General features: G+C 39.4%; 1 long non-coding RNA gene across 1 annotated transcript; it reads right to left on the bottom strand.

Annotated features, from left to right (window-relative positions):
• Nucleotides 1-1448: 1448 nt before the first annotated feature.
• On the bottom strand, nucleotides 1449-9774 carry LOC116585677. Its single transcript, XR_004283767.1, has 3 exons — nucleotides 9722-9774; nucleotides 4457-4531; nucleotides 1449-1481 (listed from the first exon to the last, which is right to left on the bottom strand). It is a non-coding gene; the product is annotated as an uncharacterized LOC116585677 (long non-coding RNA).
• Nucleotides 9775-18577: the final 8803 nt, after the last annotated feature.

Here is an 18577-nt window from a genome sequence, read left to right as displayed (position 1 = left end):
ACCATCTGTGTGATATCTAGAGGCTCTAATCTTCCGCCTTATAATTCTTTCTGATTCCAGTTTATCCATAATTATTTTGAGTCAGCATAAGATAAAGCCTCTCAGTTAAAAATTTAAATAAAAATATAATGTGCTACAGCTGAACTTTCCGAACAGACCGGGTATCTCAACTCTGTCAGAACCAGGGATTCCGAGAGCCGCAGTGAGCAGGTTCATCCTCTCCGTTCCTTTCTCGTGCAACTCAAAACGCGCCCTTCTGGCGACCACTGTCACCCTCAGCCATGAGCAATACATCCTAAATCATAGTAGGGAAACAGAAAGCTTTCTTCAGGCTACCCTACTGTACCAAGATAAGTCTATGCTAGCATGATGAAACAGAGAACTATTTCCATCATTCAAATCATGTGGGTCCCAAAGTATAATACTTCTCCCTAAAATACTTAAATAACTGAGTCAAAACTGACATGTATTATTGTTTCAAGTGCCCGTAAGTGGCATCCACTCTCTGCCTCTCTTGCTCATAGAAAGCTGTCCAGTCTCCCCTCGTATCTTAGTTCTTCTTATGTAAGAATTAACCTCATTTCAGCGCTCGTAGCGTCTCTGGCAAAACTTCTACCTTATGGCATCACTCGTCTTTTATTTCTGTTATAAGCACTATTATTTTTTCCTTAAGCACTATTCTTGATTATTTGGCTTAGGTTTTCTAACCAGAAGGGCCTAGAAACAAACAGACAAGTCGATGAATCTGAAGTCTTTCAGGTGAAATGCCCCAAGAGGAGAATCACTCAACAGTCCTTTTGTGGCACCGTCAGAACTCTTTTTCAAAGAACTAAGTTGTAGAGAATCCTGTCACAAGCTCAAAATCTCAATATATTTTATGAAGAAAAATGGATTTAGGCAAAGGAAGGCTAAGGAATTTTATCACAGTGAAAAAAAAAAAAAGTTTAGTTTAAGAAACGCACACCATACCGTAGCTGTTTTATTAAAATTCCATCAAACTCACATTGTCTTTTTCTGGTTCACCTTCCTTATCTTTGTAGCAAATGCCTTGTAACCTACAGTGTGTAAGATGAACTCCATCTGTCGGCACCTTGTGGGAAGTTCCTGGGGCCTCGTGTTTGAGACATTCTAACTCAACGCCGTGCAAGAAACTATGACACATTTAGTGCATTCTTCCTCTGAGGACTTGACAAGGCGGTAGAGAGAGTGACCGGAAAGGTCATTTCCATTTCTTGCTTTTATAGTAAAACATTGAACATTAGTTGTGTTTGCTTTCTTGCGAGTATTAGGCCGTTTAACAGGCAGCCATTTTGGCATAAGAAAGGGTAATAACTGGCCACTCAATAAATAGAGTGAAATATGAAAGCTGGTTGAGTCTCTGATAGTAGATATCGTCCATTTCAAGAATCCTGGAGCCCGACAGGGGTTCCGTGACTTGCAAAATCATGTTAAACTGTTGCTCAAGGTAGGGAGACTAAGCACTGGGAAGGAAAAATAACCGGAAAGAGAGTTTGAATTGCTTTCATAACTCCTGCCATTTCAAAACAAACCACGGAACAATCCCCATGAATTTACTGGCTTGAGAGCTCTGATGGGAGCTGTAAATGGAGATTCTGACAAGGAAGAGGAATCACACGTAGAATCACAGAGCAATTACAGGCATTACTAACTTGAAATAGAAAAATTGAGCCCAGCTGCTCTCACTGACCACTGGGGAAGGATCTGGGTTTCTGTTGTGTACAGCAATTCTTGGCAACTCTCATAGACATCTAATACATGTTTCTATGCCGGGTAATTAAAAACCAACACGTTCCAAGCAGTTGCACAGAGGCCGAGGTCAAAAGACCATGTTAGGACAGCTGAACTAGCTCAGCTGCCTTTCCCGAGGACAATTGCTTTTCATAATTAAGCTTTGAACAGTATAATCCGAAGAGGAACTGCCCTGCTTCCTAAGGCCCATTCTGCTACAGTCAAAATTTCTTACAATGGGATTTTCTTGGAACAGAGACAGCATATCAACACTATGATCTGGCAGCCATATTGGAAAGGAAGTGACGTTGGAAAATCTATTGTTGCTTTTTTTTTTTCTTTTTAACTGGATGTTCTTCCCTCTCTATCCTACCATTTATTGACAATCTTTACCTTGTAAGTGAAATTTATGACAGGCACTCCTTCCCACCATTATTATCACAAAGCGTACACATCTTTTCTATCACCTAGTATATGAATTTAATCAACATCTATGCTTACTTTGTATCTACTGTGTGCCACGTACGAGTCATATAGTGGTGAGAAGAGTGTGGTCCTTACAGATGGAAGAGAGAGCTCACAGTGGGAGAGACAGAGAAGACAGCATAAAATTACATGTATAAACACATGGGCATGTAGACGAGGGCACACATATTTTGAATGTCAGAAAGGGTTGCCTGGGAAGAGTACATTGAGCTCTGAGACCAGGAAAAATGAGTTAGAATTGTCCAGGTGAAGCAAGGGTGGGTCTTTTCTCAGGCATTTGGAACAGCATGTGTAAAATGCTGAAGGTGAGCAAGAATTCTCCTATTCCAGGACTCCCCTTAGTATGACCTTTCCCAAGTATCGGTCTAGGTTCCCTACCTTCATTCCTGTTAAAGGACACAATGTCCCCTAACTTTGGCCACTGGTATTCTCTGTTCCCTTCCTCATCAAACCTTCTCAAGGACTTCCTTCTTGCAATTAGCTCTTCTCCTTCTGTTTTGCCTAATGCCCGTTTCTGTAGACTCCTTTAATCCATTACACACATCTAACAGTAACTCTTACAAAGAAAAATGAGAAAAATAAAAACTTCTCTTGACTTCCATGATAAGGATTTGATGTTTTATCCTGAGTCTGGATAAGCAGTGAAGGGTATTAAGCGACTAAATAAAATATCGTTTTGGCTGCTGTGTGCAGCATCATTTAAAGAGGTGAGACAGGATGCAAGAAGACTTATTAGAGGCTTAATAGTGGCCATATATAGACAATGGCAGTGGGGACAGGTATTAGATGCAGGGAGTGATGAGAAGCACAACAGAATGTGGGGCTGCGTCAGATGATTGGTTCAGCCTGTTGAACATATTAAATTTGGACATCTGACAAACTTTCAAGTACAATTGTTAGATGCAGGTTATCTGGGGGAAAATTGGTTGAAAATTTGAATCATTTGGCTTATTAGGTCTAATCCTTAAACACTGACAGCTTGTACACATATATACATACATGAATGTGCCATCTATAAGGTACTGGAAACAAAACTGGGGAGAAAGCCATAAGAATACTATCTATTACGAGTGATACTATAGGGGTGCCGGGGTGACTCAGTCAGATAAGCAACTGCCTTTAGCTCAGGTCATGATCCTAGGGTCCTGGGGTTAAGTCCCGCATTGGGGCCCCCTCCTTGTGGGAGTGTGATCCTCCCTCTCCCTCTGCTGTTTCTCCCTCTGCTTGCGCTCGTGCACACTCTCTCTCTCCGTAAAATAAATAAATAAATCTAAAAAAAGATAGCTACTATATATACCAACTTACATGTTCTTAAGTTAATTTTTCTCAGTTTTTATTCTGACTTGTTACTAACTACTTTACACCCCTGGCTCCCTAGAACACAATTTCCATGTGTGTAAAATAAAAAGATTTGAATACATCTTCCAGCTCTAAAATTCTAAGTGTCTCATTCTAAGACCAAATTTTAAACCCAGAGAGAAAATCTTATATTTAATTTAAGTAATATCCCAGCACTCCACCTGAATTATCTGTCAAATCTGTGATTTAAAATGCCAGACAAAATTGGGTCTTATTTTTAGGCAGAGAAGAGTCAGGCCCCCCTTGGTGACTCTATTTGGATTCACCCAAAAGTAGTCCCTGAGATAAGGTTTTGAGAATAAATCAGTTATTTGGAATGTAAAGAAAACACCAAATGGGGAAAATGCAAAATCAGACAAAGAAGGAGAGAGCCAACAGAGTAGATGTTTTAAAGCCAGAGCTCACTGTGGCTTCCTGGAACTTAATCCCACTGAGGAAACTAGGGGAGACCAGAGCCAGCCCATCTGGAGAGGAGAGGGTTGAGACGGTTACACTGTCTCCTGTTCATCGTTGCTTGAGGGCTGTGCCTAGGGCATGTCCACCTCCATGCATTAAAGCCAAGTTTCTTCCAGAGCCACAGAGAGTCCTCAGACAAAAAGAAGCAGGTTCCGGAAGCCATGAAGTATCAAAGTCACCGAGTGTGGGGATACAGGCAAAGCCCACTTGTTCCCTCCTCCATTACCTTAGCAGGAATAGTCTAAAGCAAAGTCTTCACCAGCCCACAACCCGAAGAACTCCATGTCCTGAAGAGACTGTAGGGTGCTTCCTATTAATTGGAGACACCAAGAGTGGCTAACATGTTCCATACCTGTCACCAGCCAACACACATTCCTGTGATTTACATACATTTCTTAGTATTTACCTTTACCTCTGCATGAATAGGAATGGAGACATCTGATTGTTTACAAAGATAAAAAGGAACCATGATGACCAATATCTAGAAGAGAAAATAAGACTTGTTTGAATGATTCACAGATTGGCCAGATAGTTCATCAGTGCTACCCACTATTTCTTGGTAATTTATTGATAGAATCATATCCTGATATAAACACATTTGTTTCCAATTCACTGAACTTGGAAGCCTAGTTTTGGGATAGAAGCTTGGCAAACTAATTAGAAATGTTAGCTTTACTTCCCCAAATCGAGTTAAACTAATTTAGTCATTTAGTTAGTCAAAGTTAATTTAGTCATTAAGAGAAGAAAAAAAAGTTTCTGCTAATCTGAAAATGAAAAACAAAAAATAACAAATTCAAGTTCTTTAGTAGTTTTGCTGTCAGTAGGAAAAACATTTTCTTATATATTTAGGATAAAGTAAATATTTTCTAATTATTTTCTCAAATCTCTCAGAGTCCTCCGGATAAATTATATTTGGTCCTTTTTCAAAAATAGGAAACAAATGATAGACTCCATCCCTTTTTTTTATTTTGAATGTCACTTTAAAAAATATATATATAGCTACATAACAAAGGCATCTCTCTAACAAGTCTTTTAAATACATGAGGAGGGGAAAGATACTCAATTTTGTCTCTATCTTAAGTATCTAACCTATGCCTTATGCATGGAGTTCAAAAAGGTTTATTAAAATAATGTTAAGACTTTTGACTTTTTTCTCAGTTTGGACTTTCAAAGGTTTATGTCTGTATAGTGTCTGGTACACAAGGATGGCTGACAGCAATGTCTTATCTCTGGGAACCCCATAATCATTTGTACACGTGTAACTGAGGAAGAGGAAATCTGTTACTTAACTCTCATAGAAAATAGAGACTGGAGTAAAGTAACACATCTGTTTAGGGTATGAAATAATTATAAATGATAACCATAGCTTGTCCTATTGATGACCAATGTCCTTGTAACATTGTTTTTAAAGCCCTTGGTTTTAAAAAATAAAAAAAAAATTAGAAAACATTAATAAAAGCTCTTGGTTTTATAACTATAACAGTGAGTTAAATTATATTACAACAACCCCCCCACAAAAAGATGTGTCCACCCAGAATCTATGAATATGACCTTATTGCTGAAAAGGGTCTTTGTAGATGTAATTCGAATAAATTAAAAATCTCCAGCTGAGATCATTTTGGATTATCTGTGTAAGTCCTTATTGCAATAGCAAGTGTCCTCGTAAAAGAAAAAAGAGAAACACAAAGAGGAAAAGTCCATGTGCAGACAGGCAGAATTATGTAGCCATAGGCCAAGGAACACTGGCACTACCAGAGCTCAGGGGGACAAGGACAGATTCATCCCCAAAGCCTATAGAGCAAATGTGACCCTTCCAAACCCTTGATTTTAGACTTCTGGTCTCCAGCACCTCGAGAGAATAAATCTCTGTTGTGTTAAGCCAAGTCTGTAGTCATCTGTTAGGGTAGCCAGAGGAAATGAATACAGGCATTATCTTTTCCATAAGAGCTATTTTCAGTCTCACAAGTGACCTTTGACAGGATTTTCCATTTTCATATCCCTTGAAAGCTATGGAAGGTTGTTACTATGATGCTGGCTTTGACCTTTTCAGTTTGAGTAAACATGGCACCATGACCAGTGTTCCCTCCATCTGTTTTCCTTGAGACCTCCCTAACCAATTCCAGCAAAGCACACTGGGTCTACTGAAAGAAATATAAACAGAGGATATGATTTCCTGTGTGGTTTTTTATGGCTTCAATGACCAAGAGCCTTGGTCAGACGAGGCTGTTATAACAGAATATCATAGGCTGCGCGGCTCAAACCAACATTTATCTCTCACAGTTTTGGCAGCTGGAAAGTCCAAGATCAGAGTGCTGGGATGATCATATTCTTCCTGACAATGTTCTTCTGTTCTTCCTGCCCTGATGACTGTCACCTTCTTGTATCCTCATATGGCATAAAAAGGAACTTCTGGTTTCTCTTCCTCTTATAAGAGCACTAATCCCATCATGGGGGGTATGTTCCTCGTGACTCCATCTAAATCCAACTACTCCCAAAACTCTTACTTCCAAATACCACCACCCTGGGGGTTAGAGCTCCCACATTTAAATTTTGGGGGAGACACAAACATTCAGGCTATACCACTGAAGGAAGCAAATACTAGAAGAGTGGTGCCACTCTATCAAAGCAGTAGACTATGGCTCTAGACGATTCCCTCTGCCAATTATGGGCTTGATGTGAATAAGGAATAAATTCCAGTATGTTTTTACAGATTATTGTGATGTTTACTACAACAGTATAAACGAAGTCACCCTAAGACAGTTTATAAAGCTAGAATTAAGACAGTGTTTTTTTGTTTGGGTTTGGGTTTTAGTAAGAATTCTGCTTATAATCCAAGAGATGGTGTCATAAAATGAATTTCTAGGGTTACCACTGTGTAGACCTACAGACTGAATTTCCCCTAAGTATAAGCAACTGAGTGATCACATATTACCACAGGAATTGGCCCATTATATACATAATTTTCCTTTAAAAAATCACATATTGTTAACTAATGTATCACACATAACATATAGAAACGGAAAATGTGGAAAAGTTTAAACAAAAGCAAATAATCAGTTGCTATCTGGGAACTGAAAATTTAATAGTTTTTAAAATGTTTTTATTATTTGGTTTAATTTCTGGTTAATGCATTATGTTTTGGAGAAAACATAACAGAAAACCATAACAATTTCCTCACTCCAAATCCTGGATCCTGTGAATCTGTCACTTTATGTGTCAAAAGGGACTTTGCAGATATGAGTAAGCCCGAATCCTGAGATGGGAGATCATGCTGAATTTTCTGGTGGCCCAATGTAAACCCAGCAACGCTTGTAAGAGGGAGGAAATGACAGTTTTTAAAACAAGCTGTACTTTTCAGGCTGAGAAGCTACAGTGACTGCTGTTGCCACTTCGCTACTACTGGAGGCACCACAGGTGGCTATGTGGTGGCTCCGCTGGCGAAAGGCAGGTGGCACTGCCAGAAACCAGGTAACATGTCCTCCTGCCCCCTCTGCCTTTGTTCCGCTGTCACTTTCCATTAGAAAACATTCTAAGGACGTCACCTAGCAAGGCACTCCCACTCACGGAGTTTTTCCCCTCAGAACTGAGAAGCAACAAAACACAGCGAGTGCCGGGGCAGCCAACTGATCACAATTTTATGAACTAAAAACTCTGTCCAAATTAATCTTACAAATTTTCCTAATCCCTCATGTTTACTTTGCTTCTAAATCATCCATGGAATGTAATTTGGATGGAAGTATTTCTTCAAAGATTTGACAAAACTTAAAGAATTTTTTTTAATTTATAAAGATATTATTGAGTTTTTTTTTGTTTAAAAATAAATTGTTTTCAAAGATCTGTGATGTCAAAATTCCAGATATCACTGAAAATTTGTGGGAATTATGTAATCATATAAAAAATGTGAAAATACCACTTTGATCATCTGCAGTTATACTGACCAAAAAATCTAATCTCTTCTAAAACAAAAAGTTCATTAATCACCCTGACACGTCTATTAAACAGTCAGCTCCAACCAGACCCACCAGGATGCTGTCAGCAGCTGAGCCCTGGTAGTATTTCTGGCAGGCTCTGATATTACAAAATGCCAGGATGAATGCCACTTCACTGTTTGTTCTCCCGAGATGCAGACATTTTGACCTAAGAGCACGGAGAATATTACAGTACCATTTTTTATTTCAACATTAGTTTCAGCATTTTCTGAGGGTTCTTGAAAGTAGAGACTCCAAAAATATAAACCAAGTTAACCAGGGGATAGTTTTCAAAAATACCCAGTAATGCTTCTTCATTTAATAACATGGCATTACATTAAAAAATAAAAGTGCACATGAATTGTTCATTTTTAATGACATTTATATGTTTTGGAAATTTTTGTGTTGTGATTGACAGTATATATTGTTGCCCAGACACATGCAGATGAAGACTGGCACTTTCAGGTGGATTTTATTTATTAATTTATTTTAGAGAGAAAGATAGAGAGAACACACATGCATGGGGGAGGGGCAGAGGGAGAGAAGAGAGAGAACCCAAAGCGGTCTCTATGCTGAGTGCAGAGCCCCATGTGGGGCTCGGTCGCATGGTACTGAGATCATGACCTGAGCTGAAACCAAGGATCAGACACTTGACTGAGCTGTCCAGGAGCCACTAGGTACCATTAATTTTTAGTCTGATCTCCTAAAATCAAATTTTAACAAATTACAAAAATCAAACTTTATAATTAAAGAAGGGCTACAAACCATAGCTCACCTGACTTTGTAAATAAGAAAAGAGATCTCACATATGTTCAGAAATTATAAACCATAATAAATGTGCCACAAGAGTCATTAAAATAGGAGTTTGGCATAGTTCTAAACAATTTCCTATTGTTCCTACTGTTGTCTCAGATTTTTGGATTATAGGCGCTATCAAATCTGTAAATAAGCTATGTGCCAAGTGCTGTATCAGCAATCAATTAATTTGAATATTTCCTTATCAGTGTATATAATAGAGTTCAGGCACCTCTTTAGATTAGTTAACTTTATCAAAAATATAATGTAACTGAACTTAAAAATATGTGACAGCATTTGAAAAATAGCATAAAGTGTGTTATCAAAACAAATTAGAAGTATATATAAATATTGTATATAGATACAGATAGATATGATTTGATTTACTGAGACATAAGACAATCTGAATCGTTCAAACCTAGGAATAGAAATGACCAAAAAAAAGCACAGATCACTTTAACAACTGATGAATTGTTTATCATTTCTTTCTTGTTTCCAATACAAATAATAAATAACCAGTAAACACTGGGTCTCTGTCCAATCATAATAAAAAACACTCCTATCCGGATCACCTTCTTCACTCCCTCTTAAGCAAAGATCATATTCTGAACCTTAAGTTTAATACAAAGTTCCCAAAGTACCTCGTCTGACATTGGGCATGAGTACATACCCATATTTAACTAGGTCACAGTAGTCTGGGATACTCTTCTCTGGGGAATATCTAATGGTGTTGAGGAGAAAGGAGCATGGCCCTTTGCACCTGGGGTCCAAGAAGTGTGTATTCCAGCACAAAGGGGTTTCACTTATAAAGGCATTTTCAAATGTTCATCTCATTTCTGCAGGCCACAGAGAACACTCATTCAGTGGAAGGGAATGCAGCCCCCAAAGAGAATTAAAATAAAACTCACCAATTTACTGAAACACAAGGCGACTGTGTCTGCAAGTTGTTCTGGAGTTAACTAGAAATTAAAATAGTCTGTGATTAGTAATGAGAATCCCATGGCAAGAATCTGGCATCACGCTATAGAAATCTGAGACAGAACAGTGTAGGACACCTAAGAGTATATCAGACACTGGAAAGCCAATTTTATTTCAGAGGAAAGACTCCTTACCTAGCCAAAATGATTAAATGTCAGCACGAGCTATTTAAAGAGAGAAACAGGAGAGTGATTTTTTTTAAAAAGCTGAACATTATATATAGCATTGTTTCTTGGCATTTTATCTACCTTCTTTGTGATAAATTAGACATCTCAGCCCTCCTCCAGGATTGCTGGATATTCTGATAACTCTAATTAAGACAGCAATCCCAATTATTGCTTTGCGTCTCCCAATCAGACAAGAATTTCTGTCAAGTTGCACTTTTCATTGTCTGTATTATTAAAATCATCACTTTTAAGTTTTCCAGATACAAAGTTGTTATATTTAATGTGCTTTCAGAAATGCCCAATGTCCTCTTCACCACTGACCTACTGCCCAATGGACGTTGAACTCTCTAGACAGACATAATTTCTTACCCAAACTTTTTTTTTCCTTTTTCCTTTTTTTTTTCTTTCTTTAAAGATTTTATTTTCTTACCCAAACTTTTATCTTCAGCACACAGTGTAATACCTGGTCCTCAAAAATGTTTGATCAGAGTAAGAAAGCATAAAGATTAGAAAGAACAGGCTCCCAGCTTTGCTATTAGCTACTTGCCTAAAATTGGCCCTTTAAAAATGAGTGCATGGTACCAGAAATCTGGAAGGTTTCTCTTACCACAAACCTTCCGTGAGCTTGTGAGTATTATTCGTGATTACAGTCCTGTGTGAAGCATACCTCGTTAGAGATGGGAAAATGTATACCTTGATAATTATATGAAGTTTAGAAGAAAATCTATAAAAATTAAAAATTCTAGCTACACACCGTAGAAACGCCATCCATACTTACCTTTTTACTCTCAAAACTCTTCTAAAATGATAGTCAAAAAGTTACAGTAAATAAATCCTCAGAAAAAGAAAGAATGGGAGCAAAAACACCAGTGAACAAAAGATTTCAGCAAATATTTGAAAGGCAGCATACAGATAAAATAGTGAATTTTTCAGAGATAAGAAATCTAAAGTACATACATCCAGAGACCAGAACTGAAGTGAAGCAAGCTGATTTGCCTCGTGAAAGTGTTCAGTTCCCAGCAAAGTGTAGATGCTATGAGCCTGAAGACAGGGGAACTGATAGAAAATTCTCTAATAGAGATATTAGACTTCCCAGAAATTGCTGTTTCAAAAATTGAGGAAACTAATAGAGATTAAATAAATCAAGAATGCAAAAATACTTACATTCCATGCATGCATGTTACACATGTGTTGAAAGAGGCAAATCAAAAAATAGCAAACAAGGGATTTAACAAGGCAAAGTAGCAAAGAAGTGGTTCAAGGTAACAACTTTACAGAATTCCTAAAGAGAAGCCGTCTAGATGCAAAAAGGAGAGTAGACTGTTCCAAGAAAAAGTTCTCTAAAGGGAAAAATGGCTTCGAGAGATTATCTACTATGTTTTAATATATATGGGAAATCATAAATAGGCATATGGCAGATTTTATATAAAATAAATAAAAACAGTCCCATAGAAAACTAAGTAAATTTTAAGAAGAAACTTTATGTCAAAAAGAGAAAATATTGAACAAGAAAGTAAATAAAATCATAACATACAACTTCTGCCTATACTGTAATAGATATCATGATGTTCCCTAGGGGCATAATAGCAGCAAAATATGATGTTTCTTGACTTTATAATTTAAAAAAATAATCAAAAGCTAAGAAGCAGATGGTTGATGTCATCTACTGAAATGGAATATAATAGTCCTTAAAGGATCACACACCCAAATCCTGAAAATTGGAAGAATTTGGGAATACTGCTCCAACCCTTTTACTAAAGGACACAGAAGGATGAGACTTTGGGAAAAAGACACAGAACAAGAAAGGGCACTGCAGGGCGCCTGGGTGGCTCAGTTGGTTAAGTGTCTGCCTTCTGCTCGGGTCATGATCCCAGAGTCCTGGGATCTACCCTGTGTTAGGCTACCTGCTCAGCAGGGAGTCTGCTTCTCTCTCTGCCTGCTGCCCCCCCTGCTTCTGCGCTCGGTCTCTCTCTCTCTCCCTCTGCTGCTCCCCTGCTCCTGTGCTCACTCTCTCAAATAAACAGGAAGGAAGGAAGGAAGGAAGGAAGGAAGGAAGGAAAAGAGAGAAAGACGGGAAGGAAAGGGGAGGGAAAAGGGAAAGGGAAAAGGAAGGGGGAGGGGAAGGGAAGGCAAGGAGAGGCAAGGGCACACAAGATAAGGCAAGGAAGAAAGAAAAGACTTTGCAACTGGAACAAATTCAAGTATGAGCTGCCCCACAACCTATTCTATAAGACTGCATGGATCTGATGTTGCTAGATGCCTCAGTCAAGGATCAAGATGCCATCTATAATCTCTGGAAAGTCCCAGCAGAAGGGATGCAGCACAGATGATGATAGCTCTGGGTCAAGGCTAAGCCTTCTGCACCAGAGAACTACTCTCTGTTTGCAAACACAGCACAAAGCAACCCAGAAATTCTTCCTCAAAAAGAGAATATGATTTGCAAAAAAAAAAAAAAAAAAAAAAAAAGTATAATTTTCTCTAAAATCCAGATTGTCCCAAAGGCTCCATAGCACATCCCTATCTGGCACAGACATTTCAAATTCCATTTAATTGGGGTCACGTGGCCAAAATGGTATAGCAGCTTGCATGACAGGCTGGGAACACTGTAGATCCTTCTCTTGTGCCGGAACCCACAAAAAAGTGTTAGCTTTTTACATTGTTTGCCAAATGGGTCAAAACAGCATACCGGAATGAAGAATACACTGCTGATAACTTCTAGAGCCCATTATGTAATGTACATCTTTCTGGCTTCTAATATAGACAAGATACAATGACTTATCTCTCATCTTGCATCCGGATCAGATGCAATGACTTGGTTAACACACTTATTATACCACCAGAACTTCCAAAATTTAATGAAGTCAGCAGGACTTGGAATTGTCAAGGGATTTGTTTCCAGTCTTCTGGAACATATATGATTTTATAAAGGTGTTCAAATATGTATATGTGGGATAACTATATTTAGCAGCTAAAATAACTGCTTTCTGACCACCAGGTCCAACTGCATGATATTATCAGTCCAGTGAATTAGTATGATATTTTATGAACAGAGACAGTGGGGGGGTCCTTGCAGACTAAATAATGACAGAAGCCTGAAAAGCAGAATAGCTACAAGGTAGAATAGTAAATGGCCAGAAAATTGAAAGCCTGTTCTTGTTGTCAGTCTGTACTGATGTATAGAGGAGAAAAGAAAAAAAGAAAAAAAAAAAAAAAAGAGTTCTCCAGATCAATAATTGCATACCAGGTAACAAAACTATGTTGACTTGTTCTAGTAAAGAAAACACATCTACAGTACCATTTGCATTTAGAGTCCCTGCATGATAAAGTTGATGATAACCCACTGTCGTTCTGGAAGGCCCGTATCTTTTTTTTTTTTTCCTAAAGGTTTTATTTATTCATTTGAGACAGAGGACAGAAAGAGAGAGGAGAGAGCCTGAGCAGGGGAGAGAGGCAGGGGGAAAGAGGCAGGGGGAGAGGGAGATGTAGATTCCCTGCTGAACCAGGAGCCTGATACGGGACTGGATCCCAGGACCCAGAGATCATGACCATGACCGGATCCGAAAACAGACACTCAACCATCTGAGCCACCCAGACACTCCAAGTTCCCTATCTTATCTGCATAGACCAATAGACCAAACAGGTTATTAGAATAAGAATATGGCAGGGGCGACTGGGTGGCTCAGTGGGTTAAAGCCTCTGTCTTCAGCTCAGGTCATAATCCCAGGGTCCTGGGATTGAGCCCCGCATCGGGCTCTCTGCTCAGCAGGGAGCCTGCTCCCGCCTCCCCTGTCTTCCTCTCTGCCTACTTTTGGTCTCTGTGTGTCAAATAAATAAATAAAATCTAAAAAAAAAAAAAAAAAAGGATAAGAATATCACTCAAGTCCTTAAAAGGACACTAATCTCTGCAGACCCTCTAAGAATGCAGTATTGCCTCTGGCTAACTAGTTTTCTAGTTAGCAATAGATCTAGCAGTTTTCTGACTCTACTTATCAGAAAACCAATATGAGGCTTCTGCTCTTTGTTGAGTGTGTTCATACTAATCTATGCATTCGGTAACTGGAAAAATAACCATTGGAGGGGTTCAGGGACCAAACTTGCCCACTGTAAGGTGACTCTCAAAAAAAAAGTTCATTATTTACTTGGCCTTCTATACCCCTAACCCAACTGACTGACCATTGTGGACACTTTTAGGAAGAGAACCTGCATAAAGTCAATTTCAAATAATTCTCAAAAACTGGGGGAGTATATCCCTCTCCTCCATCACAGCCACCTGGTGAGCAACTCAATTTTGAAGACAGGAGGTTGAATTTCCTAAATGGATCACTGGGACTGAAGGGAAGTTGTGCCACTCCTCTTTCTATACCTAGGTGTTCAGACCCATGTATTCTAACCTTAATGGACACAGCCTGAAATAACAGTTTTTGAGATAGGACTTGTAGAGCATCCTGGAAGATGGCAACCTGCCACATGGGATATTTCCTCCGATCTTTTACCTCAGCAATGCCTTCAGAAAGGTAGTGTATTTCTAACAGCTCTGGGATGGGTAGTATAACCAGTGGATTCTGTGGCCCTATGCCTATTGCCCATCCCCTTTGAAGTTTAGTGAACCCCTTGGTTTAAGACAATACTGTGTTAATGAATCATCCTTTATAAGCCCTTGTCACGTGGTGCAGACAGAAAAGGCAAGCTGTTGCTAGAAATGTGCTGATCCTAGTTAAGATTAATGGCTGCTGCTTCCAGGACAGAAGACGCATAACAACTCAGTGTAATCAATTTATCACCAAGTGGCTGGTAGTGTGATGGCAAGGCTTCAGCATTGGTCACTACCGTTGGCAGATAACATAGGTCGGGGAGCAGCAGGTGTGCCTGAGAGTCTTAGGGACATAAGAAGTGTTTTGACAATAGAAGGCATAATGTTAATAATCTGACATCTGGGCAGTGATGATTCAAAATCCAGGAAATCTAATATCCAGGCTTCCAGGAGCCCTGCTTAGTTATTTAGAAAGAGGGTTTATTGGTAAGATACAAGAGGCAGATGCACGGTCATGTTCACATTGGCTTTTCCCAGACTAATCTCCATCCTCATCTGCCTCGGATTCTGAAGTCTTTTTATCTCAACTGCTTCAGTGGCTCCTTTGCCCTCAAACTGGGTTTGGCTGAAGGGATCCCAACACAGAGATCACAAAAAGGGAATAAGCTTGGGATTTTTATCCTTCCAGCACCCCACCTGCAGGGTCTGTAAAGGGCTCTCTCCTTTCAGGTTGCGGAAACCAATCATCTCCGTCTTTCTGCCTTGAGTAGCAACAGCCCCAGTATTTCTAGTACTGGGTTCCGTATGTGACCTTGGGTTAGCTCACCCAAACCTATGGAGGTGATGCATTTATTAAACCATCTTCCAAGTATCCTAATTTGTGTGTGCCCTCTTTTTTCTGCAGCGATTCTGAGTGACATACATACGAGGAAAATGGGGGTGGTGGATTTTAAGGAAAGTGAAAAAGTGGACATCAAGAGGTTCTTTTCAAGTGACTAAGAAAATGCATAAAAAGTTCCTTAGTAAACATGTTTTGTTGATACTGAACTGAGAACCTCAGCAAGTGATAAATCCCAACAGATATAATTAACAGATAATATGTAATCTCTTTTTAAAAAGACTTTAAGATTTGAAGCTCCAGGAACACTAAATTAAAGTTAGATGTAATCTACTTTAACTGATGTTGTTAAACTGACTAATTGTGTATATTCATACCAGAGCAATGACGCAATTAATTTTCAAGTATAAATCTACCCCACCCTCGACCTCACATCAGACAGCCAAATATATTCTCTCCTGTCTTCACTTAATCCCTCCCCCTCTTAGGTTGTATCAGTTATCTATTGCCACAATAATGGTAGAGAACCAACAATACAAGACATCACTGGCTGAAACAATGGCGACTCATGGCTAATGGGTATGGTGTCAGCTGCAAGACCAAGTGGTGCCGCTTATCTTGGCTGCCTTGGCACATGGATGTCTGGCTGGCTACTGGGTGACTCAGCGTGTTCCATCTAATGAAACCTTAGTCATTATATGGTAATAAATGACCTTTTCCCAACAACAGCTAGCCCCCTCAAGGTCCTGGAAACATTCCTTCCAAAATTCCTTAGAGACTTACTCTATCCCAAAACCCCTCCCTCCTTAAAAGTATACAATGGGCCATTCCTCATGACCCCAGGGCAGCTCTTTCTGCCCACAGGCCCTGTCCCCCTGTTGTAATAAAACCACCTTTTTGCACCAAAAGCATCTCAAGAATTTTTTGTTGGCCATTGGCTCTGAGCCTTAACATCCTTTCCTACATCTACCGGGAATATTAAGAAATGGGAGTTTACATTAAAAATCCCAAGCTAGAAGGAAGTGAGCCACTGGCCTCAGGAAGGACAGGGTCCATAAGCCAGGTACTGATGGCACACCTCGGGACTTTGGGCTTTGTTCTCAGGTAGCAAAATGTCTGGTCAACTATCCATATCTTGGCTTCCTGCTAAGATCCATGATTACCACCTCTTCTTTTCATTTGATAGAATGCACTACCCCCCCACCCCCCCACACACACACTACTCCTTAGCCTTGATGGAGCAGAGAACAGCTTGGAGTTTTCCTGAACAGGGTGGTCAGAATAAGTGAGACAGCAGTCAGGTGTCGCCAGCGTCCTGAAACCATCTCCAGTGACAAAGCACATGCTCTTCCCATTATTAACATTTGCATCATGAACACTGCTTTCCCCTTTTTATGACTCAAAAACTGCTGCATGAAATGAGCCAAACAAAGAGGAAATATAAATTCCTGTTGCATCTATACATGATGAGGAAATGTCCTTCCTCCACTGAAATGTACTTAGTATAACAATAACAGCCATAATGGTAACATTTACATTTCCTCCGTGATTTACAATTTTCGTAATACTGTCACATATTTGTTTTATTCCTCAGCACTGTTTCTAGCTGCAGTTCTTCTGTTGCCTGTCCAGGAGAGCTGGGGCCCTTTTTGGCGCCTCTCTGCCCACAGTTTCCAGTGATGACATCCCAGTCAGACCCCTGTAGACTGGAAGACACTAGAGAGATTCAGACCTGTGTTGGCCATCCCAAAGGGGGGAAGTGCTGGAGTGGATTTAGGGAGGTCTGGGGCCAAGACAGAGAGTATTTTGTGTTCGCATTTGTTATAAATCACAAACATTATTTGTTAACATGAGTAGGATACTTGTTAAAAATTAATATGTCAGCCCACCCTGCCCAAGAGTCTGAGAATGTAGGCTAGGAAATCTGAAATTTAATTAGTTACCCTGGTGATTTTTTTTTTTTTTAAGATTTTATTTTTGAGTAATCTTTACACCCCACATGGGGTTCCAACTCATGAGCCCTGAGATCAAGAATCGCGTACCCTTTGGCCAGCCAGGCACTCCTCCCTAGTCATTCTGATGACTCTTTCCATCCTATTTGACTCAACAATACTGGTGTAATGTGAGTGAAGGTGAACTTTTTTCCAGGCCACCATATACTTGACAGTGTAATTATCCACATAGGACAGTAACTACTTATCTAGGCTCTCCGTAGGTTTATCAAAACATCTGAGATGAAAATTGCTGTTCCCTTGCTTTTCCAAAGCATACTAAAGTTTATTTTATTTAATTTTATAATTTTATAATTATCTTAATATAATAAGATAATTTTGGGGGCGCCTGAGTGGTTTAGTTGGTTACGCATCTGTCTTCAGCTCAGGTAATGATCCCAGGGTCCTGGGATGGAGCCCCGCATTGGGCTCTCTGCTCAGCCGGGTAGCCTGCTTCCTGTCCCCTCTCTCTGCCTGCCACTTTGCCTACTTGTACTCTCTCTCTGTCAAATAAATAAATAAAATCTTTTTTAAAAAAGATAATCTTGAACAATATAAATCATTAAATCTATATTTAACCATAAATTTGAATATGACTTTTTAGCTCATTATTTCCATTTAAAGATGAAATCCACAAACCACTGGATTTAGTTCTTCTGAAAGAAAAGGAACTGAACATCCTCTGGGCATCTAGTTCATGGGAGGTACTTTTACCAACACCATCTCACTGTACAAAAGCCGACCCCAGAGAAGTGGTCAGTAGGTTGGGCTCTGAGGTCCCCTGCCTGGATTCATAATGCCTCTGCTACATGCTCGAGGCTTCCAGCTATAGGTCTCTGGGCAAATTACTTAAATTTTCTGTTTCAATCTTCTTATTTATGAGGGAGGGTAATAATGGGAACAACCTCAAAGGGCACTTAATGTGGGTGAAGAGAATTCAGATGAGCAAAACTCTTGGAGTTCACAAGTAGTAAATGAGTCCACGAAAAGCAAACATAAGCTATTGTCATCCTTTTGTAATTACAAACTCTATTCGTTATTAGCCCAAAGAGTCATTTTAATGTTAGTTAAAATTAAGCTGACTTATTATTTGATATAATTAAAGGCGACAGAAAACACATACAGTACTAACATATGGTAAATTAGTTTAAGGCTATATTTTAAAATATGAGGTTTTATTATCATTGTCATTATACTTTATCTAACTTCTGCCTGAATGGAAGATCTCACCATCACACAGCCATCGTCAGACCCTGCCT

The sequence above is a fragment of the Mustela erminea genome, chromosome 3 (assembly GCF_009829155.1).
Source record: "Mustela erminea isolate mMusErm1 chromosome 3, mMusErm1.Pri, whole genome shotgun sequence".
Lineage (NCBI taxonomy): Eukaryota > Metazoa > Chordata > Mammalia > Carnivora > Mustelidae > Mustela > Mustela erminea.
Note: the sequence above shows the minus strand (reverse complement) of the source record. Positions and strands in the feature narration are given on the sequence as shown.